General features: G+C 35.9%; 1 non-coding gene across 1 annotated transcript; it reads left to right on the top strand.

Moving 5' to 3' along the window:
- Positions 1 to 16588: 16588 nt before the first annotated feature.
- LOC132650161 (U6 spliceosomal RNA) lies at positions 16589 to 16695 on the top strand. The gene has a single exon (XR_009588556.1). It is a non-coding gene; the product is annotated as a U6 spliceosomal RNA (small nuclear RNA).
- The last annotated feature ends 708 nt before the right edge of the window (positions 16696 to 17403 follow it).

The raw sequence follows: 17403 nt of genomic DNA, 5'->3' as shown, positions 1-17403 counted from the left end.
ATGAATAAATAATAATTTAAAAAAAACTAATGGCATGAGGTAACTAACCCTATCCTTGTTGGATTTGAGGCCCATTCCATGAGATGAAACTCATACCTGGAACCATTATTTGTGCACATAGTCTGCTTGGCCTAGTATAAAACTTACTACTATAATTTTAGTAAATAAGCATAGTATTAAACTGATTCCTAATGGCTTATTGATATACCTGTAGATTAATGTGTCTGTCAAGCCTCATGAGGTATGTTCCACTTTTTTTTTTTTTGCAGTAAATTACTTTTAATACACAGCTTGCCAAGATGTAAGGAATAAGAGAAGAGACTGGAGTGATTCATTCTCATAGAGACATCTACACAATATCCTTTTCTTCCCAGAACAATAAATCTTTATAGAAGGTATCAGAATATTATGAGATACAGAGTCTGTGGATGGCTTCAAGGAGACAGTCTTTGCCAAACACAAGAGGTCAGTTGCACATATGAACTCATTCAGCATTTGTGACAGTGTTACAATGTGGCTCCTAGGTCTGCTTCCTCCTTCAGAGTGTCCAGGTCCCAGGTTCCTCATAGTGGGCTAGAAAGGATAGAGAGGAGCTGAGAAAAGTCTATGGGATCCAGGTCGAGGGGAGTGCAGAGGAGTTTCATGGGAGAAGTATTTCTCCAATGTTTTCCATGTTACAGCTTTATTGGGTAACAGCAGCCCAACTTAGTGAAATCACTTGCAAGTATTTGTTGATGAATTTGTTCTTAAAATTGGACATTTGTGTATGAGTGCATGTATATTTATGCATGATGTGTGTGTGTGTGTGTGTGTGCATGGCTTGTGTACATATTATTATGTATGCATGGTGAATGTTATAAAGTGTGTGTTTTTGTGGAGTGTATACAAGGTATGAGTACACATGATGTGTGTGCATGATATATGTGCATTATGGTTCATGTATGCCTGCTGTCTGTGTATGATAGGTGTGTACATAATGATGTGTATGCATGGTGTATGTTTTCAAGGTGTCTGTATGTATCGTATATGCATAAGTAGTATTTATGTGAACTTATGTACATAATGTGTTCATGTATGTTGTATGTGCACGTGGTACGTGTACACGATATGTTGGTATGTGTGTATGCTTATTTGCGTGTGCATAATGAGGTGTTTTGTGGTATCTCTATGCACAGTGTATGTGAGCATGTTGTTATGTGCATGGTGTTTATGCAAGTTTTGTGAATGTACAGTGTACGTGTTCTGGATACGTTTGCATGTGCAAACATATCATGTACGTATTCATCGAATTTGTGAATAGTGTGTACATATGCCATGCACAAGCAGGAATTGCACACACATACTTTCTGTACACACTATACATGCAAACACCTTGAATTAGTCAAAGACACACAGAGACCTGAAAAGGCATGTTATAATTACACTAAGTTTTATCATAATTTTTCTGTTCACAGATTCCAATTTTTTCTCATGGTTTATGTCTTACTGAATCATGCTTATCATTAACCTAACATTGAATCAAATAAAACTGTATAAGATGGCAAACACACTCGTAATATTCTGGAGGTAGAGGGAGAAAGATCAGAAGTTCAAAGTCATCCTGAGCAACAAAGCAAGTCATCAGCAATCCTGGGATACAAAGTACCATGTCTAAAATAAAGATAAAAGGACCCTCTTAGATGTCTCAGTGGGGAACTGCACCCACTCTCAGTCCTGTAACCGTGGAATAATTCTGAGCCCACATGGGAGAAGTAAATAATTCTATAGCTTGTACTCTGACCTCCACCCACACAGCATGGATACAAGGTGCCCCATTCACTTGCTACAATAAATACATGTATAAAAATTATTTTACAAAGAAAAAAATATTGAAAAGAGAACAAATAAACTAACACAAATCTAAAGAATTCCCCCTAACCCTGATGGTTGGCAGGTCTATCTGGCTGAATGTGTCTGCTGCTCTGAAGTCACCATTTCACTGAATTTTACAAACTGTTTTGTAAATAAATAATCGCTCACATAAAATAGGTACAAGTCATTCCATTTGCGTCTATACAACATAGCCCACTGCAAGAAACTAACAAATTTTAAGAGAAATTTGCCCCGGCACTGAAGAACAACAGCTATATGTTTTTGTCTACCCAATTCAAAACCAGCTACGTGCTGGGTGTTCAGCAAGCTCAACCAGTCTTACTTGGACTCTAATCCTTTCACTCCTGTTTGGGGATTTACTAGTAGAGGCAGTTAATAATGTATCATCCTTTGAAAATGTTAGAATGATGTGCCTTATCAATAATAAACTGTGAACAATCAAAAAAAAATTGGACATTTGTTATAAGAGCTGTATACAGATCACAGTTACTTATTCTTGATGTGTCTAGTGAGCTATTAAGCTTCTTCTGTATACTTGAATGATTGGGATTAGCTAAAGTCCTTTAAGATTTTTTTTGAAAATGACTAAGAATCTAGTTTTTTAATGCTACTAGGAGACACACAGTCTCACCAAAATGACTGACTAACATGAACCAGACAAGAATGACAGCAATATGCATGCCAAAGTGGATGGGGAAAAGCCCAGGAGGCAAGGACTCAACCATACACAAAATCTACAAGCAACTAAGCAATGTTGAGAATGGGGAAGAAAAAAAAAAGAGTGAGTAGATTAAAACTAGATCATCTATTGAAGCAATGATGGACGCTATGTTGATATCATTTTGGTAGAAGTGGGATAATAAAAATTGACTTGAAAAACTTTTAGAAGCAATAAATAACTCTTAGTCTAGTGGTTCCAACAGTCCAGTAAATAGTGATATAACTCAGAGATATAGGGAATAAAAGAAAAAGTGTAGCTTGGAAAAAAATTAATAAAATTTCTCCTTTTGGCTCATGTTTGTAAGGAACAGTCAAAGATTTTTGCACCTTAATACGTATATCTTAAATTGTGCTTGGTAAATTCAATTATAAAATGGAAACATGAGAAATGTGAAAAAGTAAGAGATCTCACTATAATTACAATTACAGATGTGTAATGTAATGTAATGTTGGTGTACATAAGTACTTAAGGAACTGTTTGGGTCAGAAATTTAAGTGAATGGAATAATAATAAGATCTTAGGATGAATCAAATATAGTGTTTTCTACAGACAAAAGTCATTAATTTTTAAGAGAAAAATGAACATTAACACTTGATTCCATACAGTTCATCAAATAATAAAAATGTTTTACTTTCATGTCTGTTTTACAAATATAATCCAAAAATATAAAAATGTTTCCAAACAGTACAATATAAAAATATTTGAATAAGTTAACAAAGAGTTAGATATTTGAATTCAGAAACTTTTATTTGAATTTTAATTATTTTTGTGTAAAAATGACTTTTGACTACTTTATTATTTGTACAGGGAGTTTACTTGCCTTGATATTAGGAAGATTAATTTACCAAAACTCTGATGACTTTGTAAAAGTTAAATAAAAAAAAATGAATGTAAAAGTTTCTTCACAGTGTCAGAAATGTTCTCATATGATTTTTATGAGTACTGTCAAATACAGACTGTGCCCATGATCTTTGACATGCAATCAGCCTAAAAAATGTGATCTAATATGAAAACAACTATTTTTATATCTATTTTAATTGGCTAAGGTTTTCCAGAAGGCACATGAAAAACAAAAAACAAACAACAACAAAAACAGTAGGTTACATTGTTAAAAATTTTCACCTTGTAAAGCGAACGATTAATTTCAAATATCATTGGAGTTTAGTATCCAACAAAGAAAAGCTGTACTATAACATATGGAGACAAAAGACAGATTGAATCTACACAATATTACTGAGATGAATGTTCACAGAAAAAAAAATGGATTAAGTAGATGATGATGCAATGGAGTCTATTTAACTTGATAAATCCACAAACCAATCCACATCATACAGTTTGTAAAATTTATTTTAGGGCTTAATTTAGTTTAGTTAGGGCTTACATCATAGCACCAATTATCTATACTGATTAAATAGGCAAAATTCAGGGCATTGATGAATACATAGAACATTCTGAAATTCTGAAAATATTTTAACTGTTTTAATTTTTTCAGACAAAGCTATTGTAATCTTTCTACAAGTATCAGAGAGTGTTGCTCTAAACTGATCTTAATACAATTGATCATTTGTATTAGGTATTATTAATCTATGTGTTCCTAATAATCTCTATAATACCTTTGGCTACAGAAGACATGGTGCAAGAGTAAATTGATTTTCAGCGATACCTTGTCTGAAAAATTCCATACTGTTCCAGTTAGTTTTAGTCAACTTGACATATATCTGGGAAAAGGCAGGTCTAAACTGCCTCTTTCAGACCTGTGGACAAGTCTATGGGATATTTTCTAGTTTTAATTTAAATTAATTTATTTATTCACTTTACATCCTAATCATAGCCTTCTCCCTCCTCTCCAACCATCTCACACTCCCTCCTCTTTCACTCTATTTACTCTCCCCAAATCCTCAGAAAAGGAGAGCCCCTCAGACCTACCATCCCAGTACATCAAGTCCCATCAGGACTGAGCTCATCTCCTTCCATAGTGTCTTGGCAAGGCAGCCCCTCCAGGGGAAAGTGATAGAAAAGGATGTACCAGAATCCTTCTCAGAGAAAGCCTCTACTCCCCAAATGAAACTAAATAAAGACCAAGCTGCTCATCAGGTACATTTGTGTAGGGGACCTAGGTCTAATCCATACAAGGTCCTTGGCAGGTGCTTCAGTCTCCACAAGCCACCGTTGGCCCAGGTTAGTTGGCTCTGTTGGTCTTCTTGTGGAGTTCCTATCACCTAGACGTTCTTCTATCATTACACTTGCTCTTCCACAAGGCATCCTGTTCTCCACCAAGGTTCGGCTCTGAGTCTCAGCATCTGTTTCAATCCTTTGATAGGTGGAGCCTCTCAGAGAGCAGCTATGCTAAGGCTCCCATCTGCAAGCATAGCAAAGTGTCATTAATAGTTTCAGGGTTTGTCTCTTTCCCATGGTGTGGCCAAGCATCGGTTGTACATTCCCTCAATCTCTGCTCTAACTTTATCACTGCACATCTTGTACGCAGGGAAACTTTAAGTTCAAAGTTTTTGAGTGTGGTTTGTTGTTCCCCTCCTTCAATTAAAAGTCCTGTCTAGTTAGTGTGTCCTCTTCAGCCTCCTTGACCTCTGCTATTAGGGGTCACAGCCAGAGTCACTCCCATATCCTCCCAGGAGGCTACCTTGTCTTAGGTCTCCAGCTTGCATAGAAAAGTGGTTAGCCCAGGTCTTTCATCTTTCTGCAAGCCCTCTTGTCCTACCCTTATTCCAACCTCACATCTGAGTCTCACTCTCATTTCCATCAGCACTCCCTCACCTATCCCATTCCCTCTCTTCAACCACTTCCTCTGTCTATTTTATTTTCCATTCATAGTGAGAACCAGTATCTTCCCTTGGGCCCTACTTGTTGTTTGGTTTTATGGGTATGTGAATTATAGTATGGTTATTCTGTACTATATAGCTAATATGCACTTGTAATTACATAATCATGTGTCTTTCTGTGTCTAGGTTACCTCACACAGGATGATTCTATTACCATCCAAATTTCATGATATCCTTGTTTTTAATAGCAGAGTAATGATCCATTGTGTAAATACAACATAATTCTTTTTTCCATTCTTCAGGTGAGGAACATTTGGATTATTTCCAGTTTCTGGTTATTACATATAAAGGTGCTATTAACATAGTCGAGCAAGTGTCCTTGTTTAATGGTGGATCATCTTTTGTATATATGCCAAGGACTTCTTTTGAGGAAGATCCATTCCCAATTTTCTAAGAAAGTGGCAGATTGATGTCCAAAGTGAATGTACAAGTTTGCACTCTCACCAGCAATGAAAGACTGTTCCCCTTTCTCCACATCCTTGACAACATGACCTGCAACTTGAGATTTCTTTTATCTTAATTAAACATTCTGTTAGGTATGAGATGGGATCCCAGAGTCATTTTGATTTATATATTTTTTTAATTAATTTTATATTTTTATATTAATTGAAGTTTATTCAATTTTTATCCCAGCTGTAGCCACTTCCCTCATTCCCTCCCACTCTCACCATCTCTCCCCCATCTCCTCCCATACCCCTCTTCAAGTCCACTGATAGAGGAAGTCCTCCTTCCCTTCCATCTGAACCTAGCTTATCAGGTCTCATCCAGGACTGGCTGCATTGTACTCCTCTGTGGCCTTGCAAGACTGCTCCCCCCTCAAGGGGGGTGGTCAAAGAGCCAGCCACTGAGTTCATGTCAGAGACAGTCCCTGTTCCCCTTACTAGGAAACTCAGTTGAATACTGATCTGTCATTGGCTACATCTGCTCAGGGATTCCAGGTAATACACATGAACGGTCCTTGGTTGGAATATCAGTCTAAGAAAAGACCCCTATGCCCAGATGTTTTGGTTCTGTTGCTCTCCTTGTGGAACTCCTTTCCTCTCCAGGTCTTACTATCTCCCCTTTCTTTGTTAAGATTCCCTGAAATCTGCCCAAAGTTTTGTTATGAGTTTCAGCATCTGCTTTTATACAGTGTTTGGTAGTCTTTCAAAGGTACACTGGGGTAATATTTTGTCCTGTTTTCTCTTTTCTCCTTCTTCCAATGTCCATCCTATTTGTCTTTCTGGGTGATGAATGATTATCTTACCCAGTGTCTTCCTTTTTGCTTAGTTAATTTAGGTGTACAGATTTTAGTATGTTTATACTATATTACATGTCTAGTATCAACTTATAAGTGAGAATATACCATGTGTGTCTTTCTGCTTCTGGGATACCTCACTCAGGATGACCCCTCCTTTTGTTTGCAAATTTCATGATTTCCTTGTTTTTAATTGCTGAGTTGTAGTTCATTGTATAAATGTACCACAAATTCTGTATGCATTCCTCTATTGAGGGACATCTGGGTTGTTTCCAGGTTCTGGCTGTTATGAATGAAGCTGCTATAAACATGGTAGAACAAATGTCCTTGTTGTGTACTTGAGCATATTTTGGATATATGCCTAAGAGTGGTATAGCTGGATCTTGAGAAAGTACTATTCCTCATTATCTGAGAAAGCACCAGATTGATTTCGAAAGTGGTTGTACAAGTTTACATTACCACCAGCAAAGGAGGATTGTTCCACTTTCTCCACATCTTCTCCAGCATGTGTTGTCACTTGAATTTTTGATCGTACGATTCTGATGGTTATAAGGTGAAATCTCAGGGTCCTTTTGATTCGCATTTCCCTGATGACTAAGGATATTATCAAAATGCCAACACAATTCTTTACAGACCTTGAAAGAACAATTCTCAACTTCTTATGGAAAAACAAAACAAAAAAAAAAAAACCTCAGAATTGTAAAAATGATCCTGTACAACAATAGATCATCTGCAGGTATCTCGATCCCTGAAATTAAGCTGTACTACAGAGCAATAGTAATAAAAACTTCATGGTATTGGCATAGAGAAAGAAGAAGAGATCAATGGAATCAAATAGAAGACCCAGAAATAAATCCACACACATACAAATACTTGATTTTTGACAAAGAAGCCAAAATCATACAATGATTACAATCTTAAAGAATGCTAATATCCAGAATATATAAAGAACTCCAGAAGTTAAAAAGCAACAAATCAAATAATCCAATTAAAAAATATGATACAGAGCTAAACAGAAAATTCTCTGTAGAGGACTATGGAATGGCAGAGAAATACTTAAAGAAATTCTCTACATCCTTAGTCATCAGGGAGATTTACATATTCTTGATGACTAATTACCTTAAGAACATGGTCCTATTTTTCCATTTTTTGCCTTTTTATTAATTATTATTAATTATTACAATTTATTCTCTTTGTATCCTGGCTGTGGCCCCCTCCCTAGTAACCTTCCAATCCTACCCTTCTTCTCTTTCCTTCCCCTATACCCCTCCCCTAGCACACTAATAAGGGAGTACCTCCTCTCCTTCCGTCTGACTGTAGGCTATCAGGTCTCATCAGGACTGGCTACATTGTCTTCCTCTGTGGCCTGGTAAGGCTGCATCCTCAGGGGGAGGTAATCAGAGTGCCTGCCACTGAGTTCATGTCAGAGATAACCCTGCTCCCCTTATGAGGGATCATACTTGGAGAATGAGTCTATTGGCCACAGGTGAGCAGAGGTTCTAGGTCCTCTCTATGCATGGTCTTTGATTGGGGTGTCAGACTCTGGTGAACTCCCAGGGCCCAGTTTTTTTTGGCTCTCTTGTTCTCTTTTTGAAACTCCTGTATGCTGCATGCCTTTTTATCTCCCCTTTCTTTCATAAAATTTCATGCATACTGCCCAAAGTTTGGCTGAGTCTCAGCCTCTGTTTCCATACAGCAATACCTCTATCACTGGAGATTTTCAGAGACAGTTTGTGATAAGCTCCTGTCCTGTTCCCAGTTCATAGGAGCTCTATTCATAATAGCCAGAATATGGAAACAACCTAGATGTCCCTCAATGTAGAAATGGATACAGAAATTGTGGTACATTTACACAATGAAATACTACGAAGCTAATAAAAACAAGGAAATCATGAAATTTGCAGGTAAATGGTGAATAAACTAGAAAAGATCATCTTGAGTGAGGTAACCCAGAATCAGGAAGACACACGTGGTATATACTCATTCATAAGTTGTTATTAGTCATATAATATAGGATAAACATACTAAAATCTATGCTCTTAAAGAAGCCAAACAACAAAGAAGACCCTAGGAAAGATGCTTAGTCCTCATTTAGAAGGGCAAACACAAACAGACATCAGAAGCATGAGAACATATTCTTAATTAATATCTAATGTGGGAAGGTTTGGCCTACAGTGAGTGGTGCCATCCCTGGACACTGAGCAGGTCATCCTGGGTGATATAAAAAAGCAAACTGAAGTACTCATGTAAAGTAACAAAATTAAACTTTTATTCCGAGTTGCATTGGGTTATAATGTTGTATTATAGCATGAAAATAAAACAAATAAATATATAGTAAAATTCTCATATATGAGATACATTAGTAAAAAGTAAATGTTTGTTTAATAAACAAACAATTTCATGAATTGAATAAGATAGTGGATTGCATTTGGAATTAACTTGTTTGAGGACTCAAGTTAAGTTCTATTAACACAAAAATAAGCACAAATAAATTTATGTTATTTTATTATACTAAAAATCAGAGTGCACTAGTTTAACTTCCTTCTTGGGTTGAAACAGACCATCAGAATATGTGTCTCAGAAACAACTTAGAGTAAAATAATAATAATACAACTCATTCTTACACAAGGTTTCACAGATTTCAATATATAGTTCTTAGTTATGTTGGTTCCAGGTCCTCAGTGAACAGACCATCACGGTAGGGAGATCAGGTGGGGAAATAGGCTGTTCACCTTATGGCAGATAGAAAACAGATGAGAGGAATACAGAAAGAGAGAAGAATAACATATATAATCATTGACTTAGTCTCAGTGATCTACATAATCTGACTAAGCGCAATTTTTACCTGTCACTATCTCCTCATTATAATACCACATTATACATCTATCGCTCTATTAATTAGTTTATTATGTAGTAATCCTAATTAACTAAGGACTCATCATCACTGAAAATACCACCACAAACTCCCTAATGTGTCTTTCACTAATCTTTCAGGCATTTCAAGAGTCAATCAAGTTGGTAATTAATATTAACTATCAGACTGCTTGAGAGTGTTTCATAGGAAAAAGAGTGCTGATACTCAATCTAAAGAATTGTTGTATAGATCTTAAAGCATACATAAAACGCAAACATTCAGTGCACGCCATTAACCCCAGGTTAGAGGGGTTCATTTTACTTCCAGTCCAGCTGAGAAAAATGTGAGCCAAGGTTTAGAGAGAAAACCTGACTTAAAGGAACAGGAAGACAGTGAGAAGAGCTGATGGTATTTTTTTCCCTCATTAGATGTACACTAACACACAAACACAAATGTGTCCATACATACAGAGACAGGTACACATAGATGAATAAATATTTTAAATAATTAACAATCATGCAAAAATACATTTTAATACATTGAAATTCCCATATCTGCAAATACTTTGCAACACAATAACTTTTTCCACAGTCCCTATTATAATTTCTGCTAACATCTTTAAATCTACATAAAAATAAATGACAACAAAAGATGCCTGACTTATATTAAGAAACTTTGTGACATATAAACATTTCATATACACCACATTTTTAAAAAAATAAAGAAAAGTAAGCATTTATAACATATCCTTAGGAAACATTAAAGTAAAAACGATTTCCTTGTTGTTATGCTTTTGGTTTTTTCTCATTATATGTAAATGCAATATTATAATCAAACTTTTTTCCATGTGCTAACCACTTCAAAAAAAGAGTATAATGATCATTTACATTCAGTGGAAATCTATTAACTCTATATGCAGCTAGAGCTTTCATCCCAAATTAATTAATATGCAAATTTATTTGTCCTTTACTAATTATCATTAATGACTGGGAAACCTATTTAAAATGACCAGATGTTGATAAATGATTATGTAAATAAAAATTGTAATTGTAAATACTCCTTGTACTGCATAAAAATGAGAAGACATAGAATTTCTTTTAAAAGTCAAGGGCACTGCAAAGTAATATAAAGGAAAATCAATAAGATATTGCATATCAACTTTATTTGCAAGTGTAGGATAATAAAGGAGACAGATCCTTTATAAGATATTTGTATTCTAGCTAGATAAAATATATTAAAACAAATAATATCTTGTTTAAATTTGGGGGAAATCTGGTAAAAGTCCGTAAAAAGTGACTATGGTTTTCTATTAGCTAAAGTGTATAAACAAACATTTAAGTCATGAGACAACAGAGCTGATTTACAAAAGAATTAAGACAGAATTTGAGCCAGGAATCCTTTAAGTGTTTTTCTCTGTACTCTTCCCTGGAGTGCAACATTAAGTTTCTTGTGACTAGTAAATTTATAAAACAATCATTAATTTATTATAGAAACAGAAAGCTGTGTATAGCACCTTTTGAATATGGGACTTTTCTAAGAAGCTGGAAGTTTCCTGAGGTTTTAAATAAGAAATAAATTGTCTCAATTTTTCAATTCTCTCTCTCTCTCTCTCTCTCTCTCTCTCATTGAGTATGTGTGTGTGAGTGTGTATGTGTGTTAGGAGTAAGGTATAAGTTAAAATATTTGAATGTTAAACCTTTTTTATTTTTATTTTTCATTATTCTTGCAATCTAAAATACTCTATTCTTTCTTTATTCATAATGAACTCGAAAAATTCTATGTTAACATTGAACAAAAAAATGTGTTCTTTATCTTATATAGCAACAAAAATGTTGATTTTTTTTCTGTTGTGAATGCATTTTGTTAGCTTATGTCTCCTTACACTGTTTTCTAACCTATAAATATAATGTCTATAAATGCTAAATAGTTAATATTATGGTAATATGTAATACAATATAAATCTTCATTTGAGGTACATAATTTATACTCTAGGATTTAGAAGACATATTAGCATTCACTAAATAAGTCTGATATTTTTCAGAAGAATGTGATATTAAATATCATATTCTATAGCTTAAAACAACCTTATTGAAAATAACCCTTGACACACATGGGCATACACAGTGACTAAGTTCTGTCAAAATATGAACTTCTTGATGACTAAGAATGTGGAGCATTTCTTTAAGTGTTTTTCTGCCATTTGATATTTTTCTACAAAAAATTCTATTTAGCTCCATAGCATATTATTTTTAATTGGATTACTTGATTTATTGCTTTTGAACTTCTTTAGTTCTTTATATATTCTGGATATCAGCCCTCTGTCAGATAAGGGGTTGGTGAAGATCCTTTCTCAGTCTTTAGGCTGTTGGTTTTTTGTGATGACAGTGTTGTATGCTTTACAGAAACTTCTCAGTTTCATGAGTTCCCATTTCTTGGTCGTTGATCTTACAGGCTGTGCTGTTGGTGTTCTCTTCAGGAAATTGTCTCCTGTGCCCATGCATTCAAGGCTCTTCCCCACTTTTTCTTCTAACCAACTTAGTGTGTCTGCTTTTATGTTGAAGTCTTTGATCTACTTGGACTTTAGCTTTGTTCATGGTGATAAATATAGATATATTTTCATTTTTCTGCATGTAGTCATCCAGTTAGAGCATCAACATTTGTTGAAGATTTTTTTGAAGATATTTTTTTTTTCCATTTTAGGGTTTTGACTTCTTTGTTAAAACAAAACAAAACAAAACAAAAAAAAATCTAAGTATCTGCAGGTATGTGGATTAATTTCTGGGTCTTCTATTTGGTTCCATTGATCTACCTTTCTGTTTCTATGTCAATACCATGTAGTTTATATTACTATTGCTCGGTGGTATAGCTTGATAAGCTTGATATCAGGGATGGAGGTTCCTCTATATGATCTGTTGTTGTACAGGTTCATTTTGGTAAGTGTTTTTTTTTTTTTTTCATATGAAGTTGAGAATTGTTCTTTCAAGGTCTATAAAGGATTCAATGTTCTTAGTCATCAGGCAAATGCAAATCAAAATGAACCTGAGATACCACCATATACCTATCAGAATGGCTAAAATAAAAAAAACTCAAGTAACAGTACATGCTAAAGAGGATGTGGAGAAAGGAGAACCCTCCTGCATTGCTGGTGGTAATGTAAACTTGTACAACCACTATGGAAATCAATCTGGAGCTTTCTCAAACAATTAGGAATAGCACTTTCTCAATATCCAGCTATACCACTCCTAGGCATATATCCAAAATACACTCAAGTACACAACAAGGTCATTTGCTAAACCATGTTTGTAGCAGCTTTATTCATAAGGGTCAGAACCTTGAAACAACCCAAATACCCCTCAACTAAGGAATGGATACAGAAATTGTGGTACATTTACACAATGAAATACTACACAGCAATTAAAAACAAGGAAATCATGAAATTTGTGGGCAAATGTTGGGATCTAGAAAAGATCATCCTGAGTGAGCTATCCCAAAGACAGAAAGACACACATGGTATAGACCCCTTTATAAGTGGATATTAGACAAATAATATAGTATAAACATACTTAAATCTGTACACCTAAATTAGCTAAGTAAAGATGAGGACCCTGGTAAGATGATCAATCCTCACTCAGAAAGGCAAACAGAAAAAACACTGGAAAAGGGAGTGTAAGACCTGGGGTCTCACAGCTCAGGAGTTCAAGATTGAGCCCTTCCCAGTAACTCCCCCAGACCATGACTCGTTGCAAAAGCAAGAGGTTTATTAACCATTGCGCAATGGGGTCACCCTTGTTGGTCAGCAAAGAGTGGTACCGGGAGACAAAAGCCTTTAAGTTTTTAAAAGAAAAATTGCGGGAAATTTGAAGTTGTAGTTTTGGCGATTTAGAATTGGATGAGGAAGCTATAAAGTAAGATAATTGGTTAGTCTTAGGTGGTCAAGCTTGGCCAGTCCTGCCAAGTGTGGATGCAGCTGCAATTTAAGGTGGGGGTGGTTAGCTCATCCTTGAAGATTAGGGGCTGCGGACTTTTGGCTGGAGGTCAAAAGCTACTCAGAAGTCTGGGTTTGTTGCTAAGAAACACTATCTCAAAGACAGGAATTTTTCTTTTTGCGGAGTGAAGGTCATTGTTTGCTTGCCTTTTTTTTTTTCTATCTGTCCTCATAGATAGGGTCACATTTTTCCATTCTCTGGAAAGGTACTAATAGGCTTTATCTGAACCTGAACCTAAAACTCAAAAACTATAGGCTTTAGAAGACATACAGGTTACGAAGTTAGTCTAACCCTTTCAGGAAAAAATAGGAAATGGGACTAGAACCTAGCACAGAGAGACACTGAGTCATTCTACTCAGCAGTATATCAAAGCAGGTGCTAAGACTCATAGTCAAACTCTGGTCAAAGTCCAGGGAATCTTATGAAAGTAAGGGAGATAGAAAGACATGGAGGGAACCGAAGCTCCAAAAAGAGAGTAACAGAACCAAAATAAATAAATAATTAATTAATTTAAAAAAAAAAAAAAACTGAGCCCAGCAGTCTTTTCTGAAACTAATACTCCAACCAAAGACCATTCATGAACCTAACCTAGATCCCATGAGATAGCCCATGGCAGCTCACTATCCAAGATGGTTTCCTAATATGTGGAACAGGGACTGTCTGTGACATGCATTCAGTGGCTAGGTCTTTGATCACCTCCCCTTGAGGAGGGAGCAGTATTACCAGGTGACAGAGGAAGACAATGCAGCCAGTCCTTATAAGACCAGATAGGCTAGGGTCAGTTGGGAAGGGAGGAGGACCTGCCATATCAGTGGACTTGGAAAGAGTCATGGCAGGAGAAGAGGGAGGGCAAGATTGGAAGGGAATGAGGGAGGGGGCAACGTCTGAAATACAAAGTGAATAAACTATAATTAATATAAAAATAAAAATTAACAAATAAAATTAAATTTAAAAAACCTCTTTCTAAAATTTTTAAAAATATTTTTTATTTTAATTTTTGTTATTACACTTTATTCACTTTGTATTCCCCCATAAACCCCTCACTCCGTCCTTCCCAATCCCACGTTCCATCCTCCTTCTCCACACATGCCCCTCCCCAAGTCCACTGACAAAGGAGGTTTTCCTCTCCTTCTTTCTAATCGTAGTCTATCAGATCTCATCAGAAGTGGCTGCATAGTCTTCCTCTGTGGCCTGGTAAGGCTGCTCCCCCATCAGGGTGAGGTGATCAAAGAGCAGGCCAAACAGTTCATGTCAGAGACAGTCCCTGTTCCCATTACTATGGAACCCACTTGGACACTGATCTGACATGGGCTACCAAACAAAAAGTATTATTTAAAATAATCGACATTATTCTCTAACGTTTCCTTATTTGATTAACTATAACCCATACTGTAAATGTATGTATCTGAAGCATTAACTATATTATATACTCATAGAGAAATACTTATTAATAATCCTAAAGAGATAATTCTATTTAGCTCCTACATACAAATTTTGGAACTAAATGGATATAAGCAGACTATGTATTCTCAACATTTCAAGGGTGAAGTTTTCTCAATGCAAGTATGTTTTCCTACCATGCTGACTGTACATATTTAATCTCCTGCATTTCAAAGATCATATGTCTGACTATAATCTCTACAAATGATAAGTTATCATTTAAAAAGACAGATTTGAGCTTTTACGCTGGCCTCTACCCATTGTGGGTTGATGCCCCAGGTCCCGCCTCTGAGAAAAAGGTATCGGACGGGTCCGATGCTCTTTGGGTGGATGACACCTAAATGAACATCTGTACAAAGTCCCAATTTATTTCTAATATCAGAGATCAGACCTCTACTCTTGCCTGATGCGTCTAAAACAAAAAGGGGGAACTGTAGAGAACTGCGGAATGCTATGCCTTAAAGATGGAGCTGGTTTCCGCCTTCCACCTTCCCGATGGTGAGTGCTCTCTGTCAGGAACAACTCCACATTTGGCTAAGGCCGAGGATCTGGCTTGCTTCCATGTATGTGGACCTATCTGCATTGCCCACGTGGCATGCTGGGGTTGGCTACCCAGAGGCTATTTAAGCTGTGGGCTGGCTTTCCCCGGGGTCCGAGGATTGTTCAATGTTCCTGAATAAACTGCATTGGAAAAAAAAAAAAAAAAAAAAAAGATGGCAATTTCAAAAATCAAAAAAAAAAAAAAAAAAAGACAGATTTTTTCAAAAGTAAGCATTTGACAAAAATCCAACACCCATTCATGTTTAAAGTGTTGGAGATATCAGGGATACAGGGCAAATACCTAAACATAGTAAAGACAATATACAACAAGCCTATAGACAACATCAAACTCAATGGAGAGAAACTTAAATTAATCCCACTGAAATCAGGGATGAGGCAAGGCTGTCAATCTCTCCATGTAACTTCAACATTATACTTGAATGAGCAATAAGACAACTAAAGGAGATCAAGGGGATACAAATTGGAAAGGAAGAAGTCAAAGTATCATGATTCACAGATGATATGATAGTATACATGAGCAACTCCAAACATTCAACCAGAGAACTTCTTCAGCCTATAAACACTTTCAGCAAAGCGGCTAGATACAAAAATTAATTAAAAAAAATCAGAAGCTCTCCTCTATACCAAAGACAAAAATACTAAGAAAGTAATTAGGGAAACAACACCCTTCATGATATAACTAAAAACATAAAGTACCTTGGTGTGACTCTAACCAAGCAAGTAAAACACCTGTTTGAAAAAATCTTCAAGTCTCTTGAGAAAGAAATTGAAGAAGATACCAGAAGATGGAAAGATCTCCTGTGCTCATGGAACAGTAGGATTAACATAGTGAAAAAGGCCATTCTTCCAGAGGCATTGTACAGATTCAATGCAATTATCTTCAAAATACCAACACAATTCTTTACAGAACTTGAAAGGAAAATTCCCAACTTCATATGGGAAAACAAAAAACTAAAAATTGCCAAAAAGTTCCTGTACAACAACAGATCATCTTGAGGTATCTCCATCCCTGATATCAAGCTGTACTACAGAGTAATAGTAATAAAAACTGCATGATATTGGCATAGAAACAAAATGGTGGTGCTTATTTCAGCAGCACATATACTAAAATTGGAACAATATAGAGAAGATTATCATGGGCCCTGTGCAGGGATGACAAGCAACTTAGTAAAGCATTCCATATTTTTAAATATCTAATAAAATAGATTTTCAACCAAAATTAAGAAAGAGATAGAGAAAGACAATTCATACTCATCAATGGAAATATCCGGCAGGAAGATATCACAATCCTTAACATTTATGCCCCAAATACAAGTGCACCCACATTTGCAAAAGAAACTTTAATAAAACTTAAACCACACATAGATACTTACACATTAGTAGTGGGAGACTTCAACACCCCACTCTCAACAAAAGACTGGTCAACAAAATAAAAATTAAACAAAGAAACAATAACTCTGACCAAAGTCATGAATCAAATGTGCCTCACAGACATCTACAGAAATTTTCACCCTAACACAAAAGAATTTACCTTCTTCTCAGCACCTCATGGAACCTTCTCCAAAATAGACCATATAGTTGGTCAAAAAGCAAGACTCGACAGAAGCAAGAAGATTGAAATAATCCCCTGTATCCTGTCTGATCGCCATGGACTAAAGCTCGACCTCAATGACAAAAATAGCAAAAGGCCTACATGTACATGGAAACTGAAAAACTTGCTTCTAAGTAACAGCTGGGTCAGAGAAGAAATAAAGAAAGAAATTAAAGACTTCCTAGAATTCAATGAAAATGAAGGCACAACATACCCAAACTTATGGGACACAATGAAAGCAGTGCTAAGAGGAAAGTTCATAGCACTAAGCACCTTCAAGAAGAAATTCGAAACATCTCATGAA

The sequence above is a fragment of the Meriones unguiculatus genome, chromosome X (assembly GCF_030254825.1).
Source record: "Meriones unguiculatus strain TT.TT164.6M chromosome X, Bangor_MerUng_6.1, whole genome shotgun sequence".
NCBI classification, from domain to species: domain Eukaryota; kingdom Metazoa; phylum Chordata; class Mammalia; order Rodentia; family Muridae; genus Meriones; species Meriones unguiculatus.
This window is presented reverse-complemented; position numbering and strand designations above follow the sequence as displayed.